The 22,960-nt window shown below is 48.5% G+C and overlaps 1 protein-coding gene across 5 annotated transcripts in view; it reads left to right on the top strand.

Moving 5' to 3' along the window:
- PSD (pleckstrin and Sec7 domain containing) overlaps positions 1-22,960 on the top strand; it is a 1,402,592-nt gene that overhangs the window by 558,105 nt on the left and 821,527 nt on the right. The gene's annotated exons all lie outside the window — the stretch shown is intronic.

Below are 22,960 nucleotides of genomic sequence, written 5' to 3'. Positions count from 1 at the left end.
AGTGTGGCCTCACCATGTAGCTATTCGTTTACCACCCCCATTCCCTGGCAGTTCTTGAGGCCTGCTGGCCTTTTTGGGGATGGCTATAGTAGTGTGGAGGCAGGAGTCCCCTTTGTCTGAGGGAGTGTTGTAAAGCCTCTCTGCAGTCATCAGCACTCAGCACTCATACACAGACCTGCTGTGGATTCTAAGATTGGTCCAGGTAAGGCTTTATTATACAGTATGTACAGTATGTACATAATTCAGTTACTCTTGTAGTATTTACAGTCACGTATGGACAGCACAGGAACATGGATGGGTATTAACAGTACTAAGAGGAGTAGACCCACCAGCCATCCTATCATCCCAGCTCAGGCCCCCAACTGACACTCTCAGAACATTCACTCACAAATCCACTGAACATTCTCCTGAGCTAGATTCATGCAACCACATTCTGATAGCAAGCACTCCTGGCCAGTGACAAGACACGACTACAATATAACATCTCCCTTTCATTCCAGATCCACCCACAACATATAACATGGAGGTCTCTTCTACAAATTAATCTGCATAATCCAGCCTTGTTTATCTTTCTCCACATGGGCTGCAGTTACGTTGCCCTGTCAAGAGGGCAGCAGGGGGTTCTTAGGTTTAACTTGGCATAGAGTCTGATCACCAGCTTACATTTCCGTTTCTACTTTGAAGATTATGATCCCTTTCATGAACTGACTGCTGATTTTATATATTACTTATTTATGGGTGTTTTGTGGTTTCATACAGGCTACCTTTCTACTACTTCAAGGTTCTTATTGGCTTTTGTACATAGCAACATCGCATTAATGAAACATGAACAAACAGAATGTGTTTGTTTCTTATTTTTCGCTTCACGTCGGACTTCAGCCTTTGATAGCCAAACATAACATAACTTGACAAAATGCTGTGTATACCTATACACTGGTGTACATAAAACCACATTATATGCAAAACGTGGAAGGTGAGTTGATTTAAAAAAACAGAAAGGAGCTAAATTCTCTTAAAACAGAAAAATGCCATTTGGTTGCAGAATCGAAATTGGGAAAGGAGAATTAAAAAAGAAAAAAAAAACAGTGTTAGTTACAGATGCCGTGAGGCAGGAAATGGAAGCTTAATGGGGAGGGTCTGAATCCCCATGAAAGCAAAACGAAAGTGTACATTAAAAGTAAATTTTCGTTTTAACATAAAAATACATTTGTTAAAATTAAAAAAAAAACACATAGAGCCTCACAGATCAGCACGGCATAATTTGACGTAGCTTAACATGACATAATACAACATATAATTTCAAAGATGATAGACAAATAATGTTACACAGAAGAAAGTAGCATGTGATACATTTGATATTAAAGTGACGGCTAATATGTGGTGGGTACAGGAAGTCAGAATAAGCGCGGGGTGACATTGGGATTAATAATAGGGTTCGAAACAACCAAGAACCCAGAACATTTTGATAAACAAGTCCAGAATGGGACCAGGTACAGATCACATACAAGACTCGGACGGATTGGTTATTGGAAGTAACTCTGAACGTGCTTACCCCGGTAGTAATAACTGATCAAAAGTATAATCAAGAGTACAGTTCAGTAATGTACTGAACTGTACTCTTGATTATACTTTTGACCAATTATTACTACTGGGCTAAGCGTGTGGAGTGTTACTTCCAGTAACCAATCTGTCTAAATTGTAACTGATCTGGGCTCTGTTAGGGGGATCCCAGTGGTGAGACCAGCGCACTGGTGCTCTTTAGACGAACCCCTAACTTACTTATCTTTTCACATACAAGACTGTCCTTCGCCACAGTCCATGAGAACAACGGTTTGTTTTCATGGGTGCTACCTGCATCTGGGGATTAACTAAAGGGTTTAACAGTATTGTTTAGACAGGGTTTTTCCAAGGCGCTGCCACGATGCTCCATGTTCCATGATTCTTTGGATTCGGACCTACATTGATTAGCTTATTTGGATCACCTGTGAATGCTCAACTTCCCTAGTTCCGTTTTCAAATTCCACACCTTCTGGAATGATAGTAGGATCTTTTTACGGTTGGTTGGCCTTGGTCACTTATGTATGGACGTCCATCCACTCGGTTGACCCCTAGGATGATTCTTAGGGTCAGGGATATCTCTGCTCAAGCAATGTTGTTAAACACCTACTGATTATAGTGGATAGTTTTCAGGTCTCTAAGGCTAGCCACTGCCCATTCTGGAGTATTGCCTCAATTCCCAGCTTTACTTCAGGAGCCCAGCTTTGTCAGGGGGTCATGCTTGTCAATGGTCATGTAGGGCCCAGGGAGAGAGAGAGTAGATCTTGCCTTGACATTCACTGGAATTGTCAAGCTCTGCTCTAAATTCTATTAGGCGTTACACATCCAATTCTTATGCTGGACTTTAGGGTTCAATAGAAAAATGGTATCAGTATTATGAGGTTCTCTGTTTGGAATATAAGATCTGTGCCAGTGATAGCTTACTCATTCTTCAGAGATCTGTGCCAGTGATAGCCTACTCATTCTTCAGGAGCCTGCCCCCTCACATGGGCTACAGTAACACTCAGGACATTTTTTCCAAAGGGATATCTCCAGTCGTGAGTGAGGTTTTTCGTTTCCAGGCAACAAGTTAGATAGTCTGTCCTGAGATTGGCCGCTAGCTTTAAATCTATATCCCTTTTGCCTTTTGGATGCCACTGATGCCAACATTTCTCACATGCATATGGGGTTGCTAGTGGAAATGACCTCGGCCTAGGTGGGTTGAGGCATTGTTATTCACAGCCCTTTTTCTGGTAGTGCAACCAGGGTTTTAATATTACACTGCTACCCAACATTTTAGAAGACGGTTACCTCCCTTGTAATAAGGTCCCCTGGTATAGGCTTGGTGATTGGACTGGTGGAGAAATGGCTCATACCACCACAACCGGTAAAGAGATGTCAGCCCCGTAGGTGTTAAAGGTTGGGTGTCCAAGATTCTTAGTGCCTCCTTGTCCTGTGTTGTAGAATGGAGGAGTTAGCCCCCAGACAGTATATGCCTTTAATGAGGTCTATACCTGAAGGACCTAGGTTACGGTGAAATCTCCCAATACCAGTCAGTTCTGTGCTTTGTCTAGCACAGCTTTCCCCTGGATTCTAGAAGGGGGCATCCTGGACCCTAATCTACCCACAGGTCCGCCGTATGCCAGCGTGTGTGGCCTCTCATCCTTTTCACATACACACAATGAGTGCTTTCAATAGAGGTACGATCTCCTGCAAAATGAACAATCATTTTACTGCAGGCAAATACAGGACTGACGGCATGGTCTCATTACTGGTGGACTCCATGGACAGTGCTGCACGAGCAAGAAGGACTGGCTTCAGCAGAAATCTCAGGGTGCCCAAACTGCTCACATGGAAGCTTGTAAATGGACTTCTTGTGAGGTCCAAGGAGCCGATGGGCAAGGTGGCGTCGAGCAGCCATGCAAGCGAGCATGTTCTTTGGACAAGTGCTCCCATTGACAGTAGAGATTGAAGTGCAATCAAGGCAGCAGCTCACTTGTTTATGGGCTTAGGCCGTAGGTCCATCTAACAGTCAGGCATCATTCAACAAAGGTGCTCGATTTGTATTTCCACTAGCTCTCAGCCAACCGGAGCCTGACCATGCAGCCCAAGATCGGCTGTGCACCCGTAAGAAATTAATGAGATTGGGGGATTTCTGAGTAGAGGGATAAAGTAGAGTGATCTATGTGAAGAAGTTCCCTACTTGGCTCTAGGGACATCTAGTGGGGAAATGAAGGGTATTGGGTGTCTTCCCAAACTACTATGTGAGCTAGTATATGAAAAGTCTAGGGGTGTTCTGGGGAGGATCTTTGGGTCACCCTCTCTGAGTCCTCTTAGGGATAATCACGCAAACCATCCTCCTTACTACACAAATGGAAGTTTTTGGGTGTGTGCCAACCTTACTTTTTACTAGACTAGTCTCTACAACTTCCTCAGCCAACCACATTGCCCCTTTAAAAGCACCAACACAAACATTGGGCCTGCAGAATTAGCAGGGTGATGAGTGGCATATGCCCTCCCTAGTTCAAAATAAGAGTTAGGTCGATTACCCAGCATACAATTTTTAACTGTAACCTTTAGAAATTTGAATAGACCGTGTGAAGGAAACTTTGTAGCAAATGAAAAGTATCCCTTTATCGCAAAAAGTAAACACATGTTCAGACATCAGCGGCCTTTACATTGTAGCCCTCTGCTCGCTCAGTGACACCACACTGCGAGCCCACTCTGCATCAGAAATACTATTTATCTTTTTCCAGTGGTCCATGCTGGCATCAGATAAACATTTAATTTGCCTTCTGTGGTACAACTCCATGATCCTACCCCAAAGTCAGAAACCCATTTAATTTCCCTCCAGCCCCCGCTTGATGAGCCCTCACTAATAGTAGAGACAAATTTCAGTCTTTTGCCGTACCCACCCTGTGAGCCTGCGGTAGTTTGACATGACACCCATTTTCCATTAACCCCACAAGGCTTAGCTCGAGGAGGCAAACAGCTCTAGCAAGGAAAACACTTTTAGTCAACTCATCTACACAACAAAACAACATAGAAAGGAGAAAACTGCATCAAATCATTGACATAGCATGGAAAACACCACGAAGAGCCAAGGGAAGTTGCAGGGGAGAGACTGAATTTCGAAATAGCGGCACGTTCTTTAAAGAGTAGAGCCATGTGTGAAAAACCAAAGGTGGCCAGGGCACAGCCAACTCCTTTGGATGCAGACCCTGGGGGTGGACAAGTGCGGGAGGATCACCTGGGTGAGGGGTCCTCTGAGAGTGGAGAGGGAACGCCCAATGGTGAGGAATGGTATCCCCCCTTTCCAAATACTCCTGTCCCATCATATTTTATAGGATATTCCAATTTCCCAGCCCCCACACCCTTCCTACACAAAAACTGAGCCAAGGAAGAGGAGATCTGAGGCTGAAAGGAGTACCACACATGCAATATATTGGACATGTCCCACTAATAAGATCAGGCAGGGTCAGGCACTTAATCTTAATTACAAACACATGGTACCTATTAGCTCTCCCCACATGGTTAAAAGGTGGAATACTGAGACATACTGTGAGCAAGGCGAGGCATGAGAAGGAGCGGTTCTTCCAGGGCAATGAAGAACCAGGTGGAGCAGAGCAACAAGCCGAGGGACGGAACCAAGGAGAAACCTTGGACACCCCAGCGAGAGATCGTTGCCTCCGAAGGGCCTTGAAGTTTGTGCAAGGAAGCCCAGCTAGAGAGAAGAGACAAACCTCTTTTGTGTTTCAAGAATATCAGCCACCCTCCTGGGTGAACGGCAGAGTAGGGCAGGTGCAGTGGCAGTTGTGGTATCAGCCTTGACTTCAGGATCAAAGCCGCGAAAGGCGAAAATGAATTAACACAGCTGGTGAGTTGATGAAAGCAATGAAAGTCTGGTCTGTGTTAAATGAAACTTGACGGCAACAGTATTCGACAAATGAAGGTTCCATGTGTGCCGATATGACGCGAGGGAAAGCAAAGCATTGTAAAGAACTGTAAATGAAAGATACAAAGTGACAGAGTGGTCCGGCGAAAGAAGATTGCCCAATCAAAAGTCTCTGTGAAATGTTTGATGCCATAGAAGCGGCGGGAAGATAAAGAAACTGAGGCGCAAGATTTGAATTGTTAGGTTTGGTTCCGGCAGAGGAAAACCTGGAAGTGAGAGACCTCTTTGAACGGTTAGGTTTGATCCGGGCAAAGGGAAACCTGGATGTGAGAGATGTCTTTGAACTGTTAGGTTTGATCCCGGCAGAGGGAAACCTGGATGTGAGAGATATCTTTGAACTTTGAAATAAGCGCTGTGAACTATATTTACCAAAAGGGTTTGGTGTAGGAAAAACGTTTGAGGAAAGGTCGAAGTGTTCATGCCGAGGTAAGAGCAAAAGCCTCGCAGTTTTGAAAAAGTCTTCAACAGCGGAAGGAAAGTGAAAGGAGGCTTGAGCCCGACGGAGGGAAGCATATGAAGGTGTGATTGGAGCTTGGGGAAGGGAACCCCCACAATTTGTGATTGATAGGTTTAAGCCCGGCAGAGAGAAACCTGTACTGAATTGTGGTAACTAGAAGGAAACAAACTTTAGTTGAGTGACTTTTCGTGGAAGGCCATGTGGGCCCTGGTCCACGAAATAAACTGCATCCTTGTGGCCGAAGCTGGAGTGTGTCGCAAGGTCCAAGTGTTCCATCTTACCCCATGCTTTAAAACGTGGGGAAGAGAGGTTACTCAGCCATACTGACATTTCTTTTTAACGCTGATTTTCTTTTTTGCATTACATATTCCCTTTACACATGTATTGTATTAGAAAGAGGGCAGGCATTAGTTTTATTATTATAGGCCATTTTATTTTGACTTAGGACTGACTAGGACTTTATTTTCTTTTTGGTTGATGGTCGAGAATACCCCCATCTTAGTTATAGGGCAACATAGAATGTTTCCAACCCCTTTTAAACCATCAATAAAGGTTTTGAAACATGCAGCTCTTGTGTCAGTGTCTACTTGTGATACCATGCCTCCTTCAAACAGGCCAAAGCTTGCACAAGTCCTTCAACCATAGACAGCCAATCACAGCCCCTCACTCAGTACCATACACAGTTTCATGCACAAGTTAAGACCCTTAAAGGAACCTAGTTCCGAAGGTGGGTCTACAGGGATTTATAAACACAAAGCTCCAGGCAGGGAGTGTGGGCAATTGGGGAAGCAGCTCGAAGGAGCAGGCTATGGAGGTGGTCGGAAAAGTCAGGAGTTTAGAGGTGATCAGGGAATACATTTGAGTGAGTGGGAAATGGGAGTTTGTAAGGTTTAAGCCCATGCATTGGTTTTTCCTGTTGGACTAGTTGCCGTAAACAGTCAAGCAGACTATTTCCATTCCTAGGTTACCTTATAGTTCCCCGTTCATTTATTTGTACATCTTGAGTTCTCTCTCAAAATAATAATGTTTTGTTTAAAAGTGACAGTTCTGTCTTGGCTTATTCGTCTTGATCTTTGTCAAATTTGTGACTCCAGCTTGACAAAGAGATAAGTAGAGGAGATAAAGAGGAGTGACTGAGAGAAGGAGCATGGCAAGTGGAGCCCAAAGGAATCCACAGGGTAGTAGTGAAAAGCCAGTGGGAAGTACTCAGGACAGAAAAGTGACCAGAAGTGGTGGGAGCAAAATTAAACAGTTGAGTGAAATCAGGACAGCTAGTTGCGCTAGACCACAGAAGTGGAGTGACGATAGTATGGCTTACATAGCTTCAGCCCTAAAAGAACGTAGGAGTATGGATAAAGGAGGGCAAATGAGCGAGCAAAATAGAATGCTCAGGTGGAATCTTTAACATAGAAGAACCACAGACTATGAGTGGCAGATCCATGCATAGGATCTTTCACTGGCAGAAGGCCTTGATCCTTTGATGTCTCCCACCTACGAACCTGAGGGTTCAGGCAAACAACTGTGGGGTCCCTTACAGGCTAGCTGTAGAGGTCTCAGCAGAATCACAAACCAAAACAAGAAGCAGAAGTTCACCAACTTTCAAAAGGACAATAAGTAAAGAAAGAAGGGTGAGGCCCCTTAAAATCTCAAGGACTTTGAGTGATTTTTTTCAACCAACAGAAAGGCTTTCATGGAGGGTAAGTGGGAAGTACTTAAGAACTTTGGCCCAATTAGAAAGATTGCCCTGTTTTATTTTGAGGGTCTGTAATGTTTCCTGCATCCCTGATTCTGTTTGTGAGCATCAAATAAGGACCCTTAAAAAGTGTGCACTGGTATTGTGTCTTTGTTGATCTCTTAGCTTGTGACACCCTGTTCTTATATACATTCCGGGATATTGTTCGCTGGGCCCTTTTCACTTAATCTATTAGATGAGGGTTGAAATCTGCTGGATTTCAAGATATCTATTTCCATCTCATTTAGTCCTTCTAATAGAGAGTATGTTACTTTTGAGGGGGTGGATGAGCCTTTCCTTTGTCTTTAAGCAGGGTAAAACTGCACGTTGGTGTTCCATATTGACTTCTGATACACCACTCCTCAGGGAATTCACAGGAGTTCTACACGGCAAATGGCCATCTCCTGAGAAAATGCCTGGTGGATTTCTTTGCAATAGATTGGTAATGCCTTGATTTGCCTTCTGAACCCAGATTTGATAAGGCAGTTCTTCGGAAATGGTTACAATTTCTGATAATGTTAAAGCAATTTTTCAGTGGGTGTTGCAGTGTCTTCCTGGTCTGATTCATTGTTTCCTTCCTCTTCAGTCCGACTTTTGATATTGGTTATCTTTATATATAAAGCTGGATGTATCTACGTGGTTATATTTGTCCGGCTATACAAATCCACACCGTTGAACCCACGTCTACCAAATTTTGCATGGATTCCTCTTTTGTCTGGGGCAAGATCGTAGTCTATGTTTGGATGCAACAATCGTATATGAAAAAATAAATGTGGATATGATATGGCATTTATAACACGCATATACATAAGTGTTTCAAGGTGCGATGAGGCAAGGAAGGGGGCAACAGAGGGAAGACAGAGACAGCGATCTTATTAGGCCAGGTGACATTGAGATTGCGCAAGTGCAGGGGAAGGGTGAAAGGGCAAGTGCCGGGGGGAGGGAGAGAGGGCAGTGCAGTACGTCGGATCAACAGTAATAAATAAGTAAATAAATAAATAAAAGTAATAATAGGTAAAAAGTGCAGCCAGATGGTGGCAAGTTCAGGGTTAAGTGCAGATGTAAGTGTCAAGAGCTGGTGGGGACTGTAGGGATACAGAAACAGACCCCAAGTGCAGGGGTTGCCCGGGAGGCAGTGCAGGTGTGCAGCTGGTGGAGGAGGGGACCTGGGCCCGAGATCAGAGGTTAGCCAGGTGACCAGTGCAGTTACAGTCAGGAGTTCAGCAGGGGAGAGGAGGAAAGAAAGCAGAAGCAAAGAGGAAGGTCTTGAGGTGCTTACAGAACCGGAGGTGGTTCTCCTCAAGTTTCAGGGAGGCAGGGAGGCTGTTCCAGAGGGAGGCCTCAGCTGAAGAAAGAGATCTACCACCAACTTGTTTGTTGGAGAAGCGACTGACCCGGAGGGAGTTGGAGGAGGATGAGCGAAGAGCTCGAGAAGGAAGGTATTTAGGAAGAGAGAGCTGAAGGTATTGAGGCCGCAGGCTCCAGAAGGCCTTGTGGACAATTCAGAGGTTTTTGAACTTAATCCTCGCAGCCACTCGGAGCCAGTGCAGAGATTTCAGTCCTGGAGAGATATGACCACTGGGCTTGAGGCCAAGGACAAGTCTCGCAGTCCTGTTCTGGATGGGTTGCAGAGGGTGGAGAGTAGAAGCAGGCAGATTTAGAAATAGGCTGTTGAAGTAGTTCAGCCTAGAGAGAACCAGAGCTCTGGAGACTGAGCTTCTGAGGCAAGGAGAGGAAAGGAAGAATACCTCTGAGGAGATGCAGCTGGTAGTGTGACTTCTTAGAGACGTCAGAGATGTGAGGCGAGAAGGAGAGTGTAGAATCGAAGATGACCCTGAGGTTTTTAGCCTCACATGTGGGAGAAGGAAGAGGGCCCAGCGAGGCTGGCCAGAGAGCGATAGGGTAGGAGGGAGCCGGTGTGCCGATGAGGAGAATCTCAGTCTTGCTGGCATTAAGGCAGAGATCGTTGTTGGCACACCACTCCTGGATAGTGGAAAGACAGTCAGAGATGAGAGAAGGAGAAGAGGTGGCGGAAGGGAGCCTGAACATGAGCTGAGTATCGTCCGCATAGCACTGAAAGTTGGGGCAGAGAGTGGCAATGAGGTGGGCAAGAAGTGCCAGGTATTGGTTAAACAACCAGGGAGAGAGGTTGGACCCCTGGGGAACACCATAGGTAGAGATAAAGATAGAGGCGAGGAAGGACCCAAGTTGGCCCTGGGGGAGTCGATCAGAGAGGAAAGAGGTCAGCCAGGGCCTGATTGGTGATACCAAGGTTATCACGAAGACGGTTGAGCAGGATGGAATGGTTGACCGTGTCAAAGGAAGATGAGAGATCAAGTAAGATGAGGACACAGGGGGTGGTGGAGTCAAGATTTGAGAGTAGGTCTTCACGAATGTTCAGGAGAGCAGTTTCCGTGCTTCTGGCAGCTCTGAAGCCAGACTGATGGTCATGGAGACAACCAACAGATTCAGTGTGAAGATTAAGCTGGGAGATGGCCAGCTTTTACAGGACTTTGCCCAGGAAAGGAGTGATGGAGATTGGGCGGTCGTTAGCAGGGCAGTAGGGGTCGGCAGAGGGTTTCTTAAGAAGAGGGTGCGCAAGGGAGTGCTTCAGTGGGGAAGGGAAGACTCCAGTGGCGAAGGAGTGGTTGCAGAAGTCAGTCATAGCAGGAACCAGGGTGTCAATGTTGTCCTTGATGGTTTTAGAGGAACAGAGAACATGTTTTGACAAGACTTTCATAGATCAGACTTGTCTAGAAACCTCGTCTGGGGAGAACAGTGGAAAGGCAGAGAAGGCAGAGGGAGGGGTGGCCACAGAAGAGCCAAAGGAAGAGCGGGGGTAGAGGGAGGAGGAGGAGAGGAAGAGAGGACAGGATGTCCTGAGTTTTAGAGATGAAATGAGAGGCCAGGGACGTGCAGAACTACTGGGAGGGGACAGAAGAGGTAGAGACTGCAGCAGGATTGGCCAGCTCTTTGCAGATTTTAAAGAGTTCGGCCGAGTTGTTGGATGCCGGAGAGATGCAGACTTTGATGAGGGCACTCTTCTTGGTGCTGACAGAGAGCCGGTATTGCCTTTGGAGCAGGCGGCATGCCAGTTTGTCAGAGGATGTACAGGAAGCACGCCATTTCCTCTCAGCCAACCTACACTTACATTTTAGGGTGACAAGGTTTGAGTCATACCAGGAGTTGCACTTGGCTTTGGGCTTCAGGCGGATCCTCATGACAGGGGCAAGAACATCAAGAGTATCAGATATAGCAGAGTGGAGCATAGAAAGGGCTGTGTCAGGGTGTGAGTCAACCAAATGGGGGAGAGGGGGTGTGAAAGTGGCGGCGAAAGCCTCAACTGACACACGCTTCATGGGTCGGATAACCGAGAAAGTAGGTGGCAGTGCTGGAGTTGGCTTGGCCTGAGGGGTTGAGAGAGTGAGCTGGGAGGAAAGGAGAAAGTGATCACTCCAGGAGAGAGGCGTGGTGAGAGGGATAGAAATGGGAAGGTCTGTAGAGATCAGAGCATCCAGAGTGTGCCCTGCAGAGTGAGTCGGGCCAGAGGGGAGGATAGGGAGTGAGAGAGAGTCACAGGGGTCTCGAAAGAGTCCAGAGGAAGGACATGAAGCATCCAGGTGGATGTTAAAGTCTCCAAGAAGGGGGAGTTGAGTGGTAGAGACCAGGAGGGAAGAGGAGAGGTCCGCCCACTCAGAGAGGAAGGAGGAGATCTGACCGGGTGGCCGATAGATGGTAGCCACAGTAAGGGAATAGCTAGGGGAGAGAAAGAGAGAGCCTGCAGACGAGGCATTCAAAAGAGGAGTAGTCCTGCGTATGAGTGACAGAGGCAGGAATCCACTCCGGGAAGATCAGGGCTACACTCCCTCTGGGACGATTGGACCTTGGCGCGGAGAGGATCTAATAGCCATCAGGTAGGAGAGTGTCAAAGCTTGTGACAGAGCTGGCCGTGAACCATGTCTCGGTGAGACCAAGGACATCGTGGTCAAGTTCTTCAAGGAGGCGGCAGATATCAGTGGAGTGTTTGACAGCTGAGCGAGAGTTTAGAGTGGCAATATGAAGATGGTTGCCAGCCTTGAAAGACTTCCGGGGAGGGGTACAAATCAAGATTATAGTCTGTTTGGATGCAAAAAATTCACTCCGTAGACACCCTCATTTACTGATGCTCACACCGATTCACAACAGTAGGTACTAAAAGGAGGCAACATTTGGAAAAGTGTCTGAAGCAAAATGTTCAATGTGTTTGTTATTCCTTTGACATGTTTTACTACTGTATACAGTTTGAAAGTGTTTATTAAAGCATTTTTAAAGGGAATTAAAAAACATTAAAAAATATTTTATCGCGCCACTCCAAATATGGCTAAATGGCAAGGTTACAGTTTACTTTCATTCACGAGAAGGGAGCCCAATCAATCAATCTTTCTTGGACATTTTCTCAAATGTGCTGAAGTCCTTAAGTGACTGAAACATGACGCACAAAAAACGAATATCACTTGGAAAATGCTCCATCTGATGCAAAGCAAAAATCAATATCAAGAGCTTCTGAAACACAACAAACAGCAGCACGACTTGCCGACCAGAGGACAAGAGCAACTTTCTCCAGGGCAAAGGAGATGCCAGAGCAAACTGAAGCAAGACTTGCTGACATGAGGACAAGAGCAACATCCTCCAGGGCACATGAGACACCAGAGCAAACAGAAGCAAGACTTGCGGACAAGAGGACAAGCGCAACATCCGCCAGGGCACATGATACACTACTTGATCAGGACACGGGCAACGCCGGGTACCCCAGCTAATACTTCATATGTAAGGAGTGAGACAAGGAGTAAGGGCAGATAATGATTACTTATGCATAATCTTCATACATCCTGGTCCTGCTTTTTCTTGTCACAGTCATTTTGCCATCTTCTCCCACCCAAGGGTTGGGCAAAGATCATCCCTTGTACAGTTTTCATTCATAAGTGTGATTGTGGAGGGTGGCGGGGCGAACTCCTTCATACCTCTGGTTTATGGGGAGTTGGGCACAGTTTAAAAAGAAAAGGATTAAAATATCTTCCTGGTCGGAAGAATCGTCACTTCTAAAGTTACAGCAAGAAAGAGTACCACTATGAGTAATTAATATTACCAGTATGTAATCAGGGCATTTCATTGTACTGCACACTCTGCTCCTCCTTGCTGCCATTGCGGCTGGGCAAATGTGACATTGCTTTGACTATGTCAGAATAGCCATGTCAAAATTACTCTTTACCCTACATGATGACCGTCTCCACCTATTAATGGCCTATTTGCATTAGTTTGTCCTTCATGTGTGCACTACAAAGCATACAATGGTGTTCTTTGTACTAGTAAGAAATACAGTTTGAAATCATATTTAAAATACAGAAATGGCGAAGGACAGGGATAAACAGCAACGGTTCTGCTGTCAGAAGCTGCTGCCACGGCAACGCGGAGGTGGAACCGTTGAACATTGTGTTATCCTTGGTTTGTAATTAGCAAGAAAAGGTTAAACCACTTACTAGCTGAGACTCGCTGTGCAAGAGCAAGAGAGAGGGGGGATGAGAATCAGGCAAGAAAGAGGTTTATTCAGAAATGCTTCAACGTGAATCTCAGGAATCGGGTGCCTAAATCCCTTGTGAAGAGATCAAATATGAATACAGACAAGACGTGATCTAGGGGCTACATTTCTGACCAATGTTTTCTGCTCTTCTGCACGTGACTGCCTGTTTGTTCTTTCGTTCCCTAATTTCTTTTAAAAATGACATTGTCATCCCTACAGATAGGGGGTGTATATGCCACATTTGCTCCCTAAAAATAGCCAAATACTCCCCAAAAAAATAGGGAGTCAAAATACTCCGAACAAAACATAGGAAACTGACACATAGGACCTTGTGCCCCTGCTTTCACCCAAATCGCTCAATAGATATGTTTGGACCAGTAGTGCATGTAGTATCAGAGGAAGAAACCACCATTCTTAACCTTCTATCTTGTAATGTCATCAATAACAAGGTGCAAAGAAATAATGATTACAAAAACATTTCCGTTTTCCAGTTGATGTCCATGGGCAATACCTGCTCCTTTTCACCTACTGTTTCTCTCAACTCTTATCATATAGATAGGAATTCAGACAGTAACTATGAACAGTAACATCATACATCACACAGACCTAGCAGGTTTATGGACTTAGATGTCATCCTGGTACTCTGGAATGCCCAATAGCTCTGTAGTAAGCCTCCTTTGCCACATTTCAGCTCCTGCCATCCTCACCTCTGCATGATGTTGATGGCTGAAATCTGGATCAGCCCTTACAGCTACACATGCAGTTTGACTACCTCCTTCCACTTCTCTCTCTTTACTAAGGAAAATGGTGGACTTGGCCTCTGGATTAACAATACCTGCACACTGCCTCTATTCTCGCTTCTACCTTTCCCCTCTATTCCTTTGAACACGTTGCTGTTCAGCTACTGGCACCAACACCTGTCGCCGTCATTCTCATCTACCAGCCCCCTGGCACCCTCAACTCCTTCCGTGATCTGGACCTGCTACTCTAACATTTTCGCTCTGACATCCCTGACATTTTCAGTGATGCTCTCATCTCCAAAACATGATCAAGACCTCATGACTGCAACTCAACTCCACCCTTTCATACAATTTGTTTGGTTGCCTATCCCAAATGCTCTTTCATCACCTCTTCCTTTCGTACCTCAACCCTGGATCTCACAAACCATCTGACAACATAAGACTATTATGTGCCTCCACCTTCATTGATAGCATAAAAATCGCTGTCCTGCCCTCCTGGCCTCTTCCATGGAAACTCTACCTATTCACTGTCCTGGACTCTTTCAACCCCTTCTCCTATACCAACCTTATCTCTTCTTTCTGCTATCCCCTGGTGTTATTAAGGGCTCCTCTTTATTATTTATATTCTTCCTTTAATGTCGATCATCCAAAATGTCAACATTAATGTCCACTCATATGCGGATGATGTTCAACTCTATAAGTATTGTTGGATGTGGATTTTAATAGTAATGTTTTTATGTGTACAATTTTAAATTATTGTTTTAATTGTTTGCAATTGATATGATGATTTTTTTGCAAATAGGTTTAATGTATTAACCATGTGCATTAAATAAATACAATTTTAAAAACTGGCACTGGTCGGGGGGCGTGGCTTGGAGCCATGGCAGTCGGACGTGTTCTGTGAGAGCTCCCGGCTGGTGCCACGTCGCCATCGAAAATGCTCGTGTGAACACCAGATTTAATCGATCTACCCGACCGCGACCGAGAGCTGAGTCGCTGCTACATGCCTGGGCTGCATATCGAAGCCCCACTGATGCGGATCGCATAGATCCACCGACCGCGACGCACCGAGAGGATGCGCGGGACAAGATGGCGGCCTCCTCCCAAGCCCGGCACTGATCTCGGGGCCTGGAGGTTGGACGCGGAGCATTCCGGGTGCGGGACTCGGCCTGCGGGAGACAGCGACTTGGCTCCAGCGTCGCCCCTGAGGCTCACCGGCATCCTTCTGGGGCCCTTCTGCACTCGACGAGGGGTCTAGCTCCTGGGGCCCCTCCCCCACCTCCCCTGCTCCGGAGTCCGGCGGAATCGGCGGTCCTCCCTTCCATCCCAGCCCCGCACTCCAACTACTCCGCCAGGGCCGGCGCGCCCGGGACGTGACCGTGGGCCTCCTCGCTTCCCCCATCCCTCCTTCCAGATAATCTCAGCGGCGGTTCCCGTCTGCCTCCTGTCTTCGGTGGGGGCGGTACCCGCAGCCACCGCGTCCACCAGCAAACCGAGCCGGCCCGGAGGAAGGCCAGCCGCGGCGGGTCAGCTTGGACCCAGCCCCCAAGCCAGCAACCCTGCGGGACGTTCCGGGAAGCCTCCAGCTTCGAACCCGGACAGGGGCCTTAATTTAACAGCCGCCCAGGGGCTGCAACGTGGACGCTCCTCGCCGAGCCCCCTCTAGCTGCACCCCCCCTGCCCCTGTCAACGGAGGGAGACGGTCCGAAGCCTGATCCTCCCCCTCAACAGCCCCCACCCTCTCCCCGCCAACTCACAGCTTCAGCGGGCGAACGGCGCCCGGAGCCGCCCGCTCTGGTGTGGACGGGGCCGGCCCGCCTCGGGGCCCACGGAGGCCGCATCTTCCAACATAGCTCCCAAGGGGGGGGGCCCATCTCCGGAAACAAGGTGATCCTCTCACTTGACGACCCCCCTCCTCACGCCGCATCAGCAGCACACCTAAGGCTCTCCCTCCTTCGTTGCCTGCCGCGGCCCATGCGGTGGCCCTTGAGCCCCTCAATAACCTTGGCTCTCCCCCCCTCGTTGCATTGAAGCCGCAGTCAGGAGACTCGGCCTGAGGTCCTGGGGTCCCACTGTTCGAAGGACTCCCCACGCTCCCAACCCTGCAGGTTGTGCCCGCACCGGGGCACCCATCAGCTTCTGCCCCGCACCCCTGGGCTCCTGGACTTCCTTTCGCCACACGCTTCTGGCTCACTTCCAGAGGGGGGAGGCAGCCTTCCTAAACCACTGCCACAAGGTAAGGCGGCACCTGCCGCATCTCGCCCCACCTGGACGCTCTGCTGCCCTCCGGGCCTGGCTGGTTGCCCCCCCGCCTCTGTCCTAGCTGCAGGGGCTGCTCCGGGGTGCCATATCCAAATCGGGTAAAGCCGCCAAGCAGACTGACATTTCTACACTATTAACCATGCCTACTGGGGGGGAAAAAAGCAAGAAGGGTGAACGCATTGAAGCTGGGGCGGGGAATGGCCTCCCTGATGACCAAGCATCACAGGCGGTCACGAAAGCAGACCTCCATGACCTTCTATCGGCCCTCACCAGGGAATTCCAGAAGGGCACTGAAGAAGTCAAGACCCAAATTGCCCAGTTGGACAAGAGAGTGGGGGAGGTGGAGGCAAGAACCGAGGAGATTGAGACTACATTATGCGAGCAGAACTTTGAGATCGGAGAGGTGGCGGACAGGATTAGGGCCCTGGAGTGCAGGTGTGAGGCTCTGGAAGCTAGACAAGAGGATGCCGAAAACCGCTCGAGGCGGAACAACATCAGAATCCGGGGAATCCCGTCTGCAGTCTCGGAGAAGGATGTCCCATCCTATGTTTCCGATCTCCTCCGCCACATCATCACCCTCCCAGATGACTCCCCCCTGGAGCTGGACAGAGTACACAGGGCTAGACCCAGGCAGAGGCCCAGCGGGGCGGCTGATGTCCTGGTCAGGGTCCATTTCTATAAGCTCAAGGAGGAGATTATGCAGGAGGCCCAGGCCATGGGTCAGATCCACTTCCGCGACTCGGAGATAGCCCTGTTTCAAGATTTAGCTGTATCTACCCTAGCCAAACGAAGAGCTCTTAAACCCATGGCTGATTGGCTACGGGAACGCAAGATCCCCTATCGCTGGAGCTTCCCTTCGGGCCTCTCCTTCACTTGGGAGGGAAAGCCTCAGCAAATCCCATCTCCACGGGAAGCGGCAGCATTTATGAACCCGGACATGGAGGAAGAGGTCCCAAAGGGCCCGGCCCGCTCTCCCGAGGGGGCTGTGGGGGGGGGCTCTTCGCCCCTGGTCCCGGGTGGCCGGTCGACGCAGGATGCGCGGCCCTCTAGCAAGGGGGAAAAACACCAATACCCACTGAGAGCCCGAACGGCCCAGATCCAAGCTTATCCTCATCAGAGCCCTACAGCAGCCGCCTGACCGCCCCCTGGGAGCCTAGACTTTAAACCTAGAGCCTCACAATTATCTAGTCCATCCGGGTCGCTGTGGAGCGATCCTCTAACTTAACAAGCTTGTTGGCCGAGGCAGCCCGCAGCGCGCTCTCTTGATCTGCAAGATCTTCACCACTACAGCATGAGACCCCTTGGTCTCCGACACAGATGGCGTCTGTGGCCCAGCCGACAGCCCTGTTGGTAGAAGGCTGGCCTGGATACCTTTATTTGTTTGTTGTTTTAGGTTCTGTTTTAGTTTATGTTGTTGGTTCTCCTTGGTCATGGGGAAATGGGGAGCTGGAGCTTGGGCTCGGGCGGGAGGCGAGGGGGAAATGAAGGTCAAAATACAAGCTGACGATGTGCTCTCCTCCCTGCCCGTTAGCTCTAAGGCAGCGGCGAAAGGGCCAACCGGATCTGAGGGGTCCCCAGCTCCGCAATCCAAAAGATGCAGGGTAAAGTCTTTATCAAACCCACCCAATAATGTCTCAGGGCCTGACCTGGAACGTTCAGGGTCTGAATTCCCCCCGGAAAAGGAAGTCCGTGGAGCATAGGCTCGCCCAACTGGCACCCGACATTATTTGCTTGCAGGAGACTCATCTCCTCAGGAGCGACGAACGCCGCATAACCTTTCAACGCTACACCAAAAGATTCTTCGCCTCTGCGGATCTCAAGAAGAGAGGGGTTGCCATTCTGCTAAACCGGGACTTACCCTTAACCAATATAACCACCAAGCGTGACCCCGAGGGTCGTTATCTCCTGCTAAAAGGCCTCTTGGTAGAACTTCCCATCACTATCGCCGCTATATACTGCCCAAACACCGGGCAAAGCACATTCCTCCGGAATCTCCTACCAACACTTGCTGCCTTCACAGAAGGTCGCGTATTTATAGGGGGCGATTTCAACCTGGCCCCGACCCAAACCTGGACAAATCGCTCCCTCCATCGAAAGAGGATTTCAGCAAGGCCCTTGCCATGGCAGAATTCTTAAGGGAAACCGACACTATAGATGTGTGGAGATTGGCCAACATGGGAAAAAGGGACTACACTTTCTTCTCCCACGTGCACCTGGGTCACTCACGGATCGATCTGCTTCTAATCTCAAGCATCCTCATACCCTGTGTCGAATCCATCCAAATCGGGCTCAGAGCCCTCTCGGATCATGCTCCAGTCATATTGAACCTGAGGGTATCATGCCTCCCGGAGCCGCCCCAGAGGCAATGGAAACTGCAAGATCACATTCTATCGGACATCGCAATCAGAACAGAAATTGCGGAAGCCCTCAAAAATTATTTCAGGGAAAATACCACAAAAGACTCCTCGTTGGCCACAATCTGGGACGCTATGAAACCCGTCATCAGGGGCACGGCGAACGACTGCACAGCTCGACTCAGACGACTTGGCAAGCTGCAACAAGACGCACTTGAAGTGGAGGTGGCAGAAGCGGAAAGCATCCTTAAACGAGGCCCGAACAGGAAAGCGAGCCGCATGCTCCAGAGGGCGAATCGCTCCCTAGAAATGCATCTGGCCGACAAAGCGGCCAGGGCTCTAACATACACTAAACAGTTTTATTATGTGCACAGCAACAAAGCAAACCGGCTCCTGGTCCACAAACTAAAAAAGCTACGAACAAGAAACCTCATCCACAGCCTCGCGGATGCGCAAGGGACTCTTCATTACTCCAACAAAGAGAAAATTGAAATCATGGCTTCTCATCACAGAACGATCATGTCGGGTGCTCCCACGGCCGAAACAGCACAAGCCAAATATCTGGCAGAAGCGCAAATTGCCGTCCCATGCCCGCAACTTGAGGCCCTGGAGGCCCCCTTCTCGGCAGAAGAAGTTATTGAAACCATAACTAAACTGAAAAATTCAACCCCTGGCCCGGATGGGCTTACAGCCCAATTCTATAAAAGATTTTCATATATCCTATCTCCCCACCTGGCTACCCTATTCAACTCATTCCTATCCTCAGGCACGACCACCCACTCAATGGAAGAATCAATAACCGTACTACTGCCGAAGCCTGGAAAGGATCGGAGCCAGTGTGCCTCCTACAGAGCTATCACCCTTTTGAACTATGACGCAAAAATTTTCACCAAAACCCTCGCGAACAGGTTGGCCCCCTTGCTTCCGTCAATTATCCACCCGGATCAGACGGGATTCATACCCGGCCGCTGCACCCATGATAACATAAGGAGAACCATCAACGTCATCGAATCTGCCAATAGGAGGGGGCAGGCATTGATGGTACTATCATTGGACGAACACAAAGCTTTTGATATGCTTGACTGGGGCTACATCCGAAACTCACTCTCACATTTCGGCTTCGGCCCAAACTTCATAAAATGGACATTAGCAAACTACCAACATCCCTCCACCAGCCTCAGAATGAATGGAGTTAGGTCCGAAATGATCAAAATCTCAAGAGGCACTAGACAGGGTTGCCCCCTGTCCCCCCTGGTATTCGCCCTCTCCATGGAGCCATTCGCGATCAGGGTTCGCCACAATGCAGGGATCCAAGGTCTGGCAATCAAGTCCCAAACATATAAAGCCGCCCTGTACGCCGACGATGTCCTCCTCACTTTAACCAAGCCAGAGGAATCCATGAAGGCCCTATGGAAGAACTGCTAGAATTCGGGGAAGCCTCGGGTTTTAAGGTTAACCTTACCAAGTCCACAGCATTAAGCATCAACCTACCTAGCCAGCTATTATCAGACCTGGAGAAAGATTATCAGATCCCTTGGGCCAAAAAGAACCTCCCGTATCTGGGGGTCCAGCTTCCCGCCGCTTTCAGCAGATTATATAGAGCCAACTTCCCGGCACTCCTGAAAGAATTCAAAGACGATCTCATATGCTGGCAAAAGCAGGAGATTTCCTGGTTCGGAAGAATCACGGCCTTGAAGATGAACCTCATCCCTAGACTCCTTTACCAGTGTGCTGCCATACCCACCACAATCCCGAAGCAAGAGATCCAGAAGCTACAAAAGAACATCATGAGTTATATCTGGGAGGGGAAACAGCTGCGCATCCCGCGAAGGGTCATGCTCCGGGGTCGGGAGACGGGAGGTCTGGGAGCGCCCGATGCTGCAAGATATGTTCTGGCCGTTCAGCTCTCGTCGGCGTTCGCTTGGCTCCCCGCCACCTCTAAGCTCCGCTGGCTGGAGCTGGAGGAGGCCTGGAGTCCAAGCCCAATAACCTCGCTGCCACACCTGAAGGAACCCAGCGCAAACAAGGGCATGGGACCCCTGGCGGCAACTGAAAATACAGTAAGGAGCTGGAAGAAAGCAGCGCGACTGTGGAACCTCCGCGGCACGACGGGCCCACTCACCCCGGTTTGGGGAAACCTAGAATTCTCCCCGGGCTGTAACCCCAGGAATTTCAGGAGATGGAAAAATGGAGGACTGGAGAGAATACAAGATTTTTATGAGGAATTAAACCCCCTAGACTTCGAGGCCTGCAAGGCGAAATTCGACGTGCCGGAGAGCGAAAGATTCAGATACACCCAGCTCCGCCACTGGCTCTCGAGCAGGGAGATGAAGCGTCACAGAAGCAGAGCCCTCACAGCCCTGGAACTCACCCTCACAGGGTCCCCGCCAAAGGGCAGAATCTCCACCCTCTAAAAGCTCTTGGACAGAACAGACCCATCCCGCAAAGAGCCATATATGCTGAAGTGGGAAAATGACATCGGGAGGCCTATCGATTTGGAGGAGTGGAACCACATCTGGGCAAGAGCAAACAGAAGCTCGAAGTGCGTTTCCAACAAGGAAGGGGCATTTAAGGTATGCTTCAGGTGGTATCGGACCCCAGAGACACTCAATAAATGCAACCCCACGATTCCCCCGGCTTGCTGGAGAGGATGCCCAGACAAAGGCACACTCTTTCATCTGTTCTGGTCATGTCCCAAGGCTATTCAATTCTGGAAATCAGTGCTGGATCACATCAATAAAATCACAGGACTCACTATCCCATGGGACCCGGGCATCGTTCTATTGGGATCAAGCGGGGAGGGCCAATTCCCCCTCTACGGGCACAGAGCAGAGCTATGCTCCCACCTGTTGACGGCCGCAAAAATCTCCATAGCTAGGCTGTGGAAAAACCCAGAGGGCCCAGCAGTACAAATGTGATGGACGAAATGCTGGCACATAATTGCAGCGGAAAAAATAACTGCCCTCCGGTTCGGAAATAGAGACAAATTCTCCCAAACATGGGCTCCCTTTTTGGACTTCACCCAGAAATTCCCAGGTTTAGCACGACAACCCCCCTCCCTACGATGGATGGACAAAACCGAATAAACACAAAGGGGACAACGCAGAGCAGAAGTACAGATTGGCCTAGGGTCCCGCCGGCTAATAAACCCAGGAATGATGCATCACTGCCCGGATAATCTGACGCTCACCGCTACCCATGTATGACTCAGTGCCTAAAGAATATACAAGGATCCCTTTTCGCCCACTTGTAACCCATCACTGCCCACCAGGGCTAGACTAACCGATTGCTTCTCCCCTTGAACTGCCCTCTGACCTGTTATTACTGTTGTTTTGTTATGAAGGACATTGTCCTTGTTGTTTTACTACTTGCACCTCTAAGCTCAATGGCGCTGCTTGCAGCGCTCTTTATGTACTCGCAGCCACTCGATACAATGTATGTACAAAAACCAATAAATATATATTTTAAAAAACTGGCACTGCTCTGGGTAACTTGCCACACCATCATTTCTTAGGCCTTCTGCACCAGCACATGCCTGTAAGGATAGGTTAATCCCCATTCCATGGAGTCCTATAGGACTCCATGGGGGGTTTGCCGGTATTGGGCTGACTTATGCTGTTCGAGGTTGTTTCTGGGGCTGCCTAGGCAGCTTTTGTAATGCTGTTTTGTGACTCTTGTGTCAAATATTCATATTAAAAACAGAAAAACAGAAAGAAATGATCCGTGCCTTGTAATAAGAAACATCTTAGTCATGTTTTAAATTGAGGGTACAACCATGCTCTTCTTGTCTGCATTTTTTGTTATCTGTAAAAAACAGTACATTGATTTTTATGTAGGTAGCATGGATAAAAGCCAGCAGTGAGTGAGCGTCCCAAGTGATTTGTATAGTATAATCCCACAAGTTGAATATCCCCAGGGCCCTTACAGGCTAAATAGAACAGTCAATTTTGTATGTGTCAACTGCAAAGTTGTCACCTTTTTCCGCCATGTTCATTCGACTGAAACAGCTCTTGTTTCTGTTCTTAATTCTTTACTGTCAGCACACTACTCTAAACACTCGTCTTTTCTTATTCTGCTAGACCTATCTGCAGCTTTTGATACTGTCGATCACCCTCCTCTACTGGCCTCTCTTTCCTCTTTTGGTTTTACTGGTTCTGTTCTCTCCTGGTTCAGGTCATACCTGTCCCAGAGGATATTCTCCATTTCTTCGGCAGGGTCATCGTCGGACACACTTCTGCTCGACCACGGTGTTCCACAAGGCTCAGTCTTTGGTCCTTTTCATTTCTTCCTCTATACTTCCCCAATGGCTAAAGTTATTTCCTCCTTTAGTCTATCGCATCACTTTTACGCTGAGGATACTCAGCTAT

Source organism: Ambystoma mexicanum, chromosome 8 (assembly GCF_040938575.1).
Source record: "Ambystoma mexicanum isolate Mex_15411 chromosome 8, UKY_AmexF1_1, whole genome shotgun sequence".
NCBI classification, from domain to species: domain Eukaryota; kingdom Metazoa; phylum Chordata; class Amphibia; order Caudata; family Ambystomatidae; genus Ambystoma; species Ambystoma mexicanum.
Note: the sequence above shows the minus strand (reverse complement) of the source record. Positions and strands in the feature narration are given on the sequence as shown.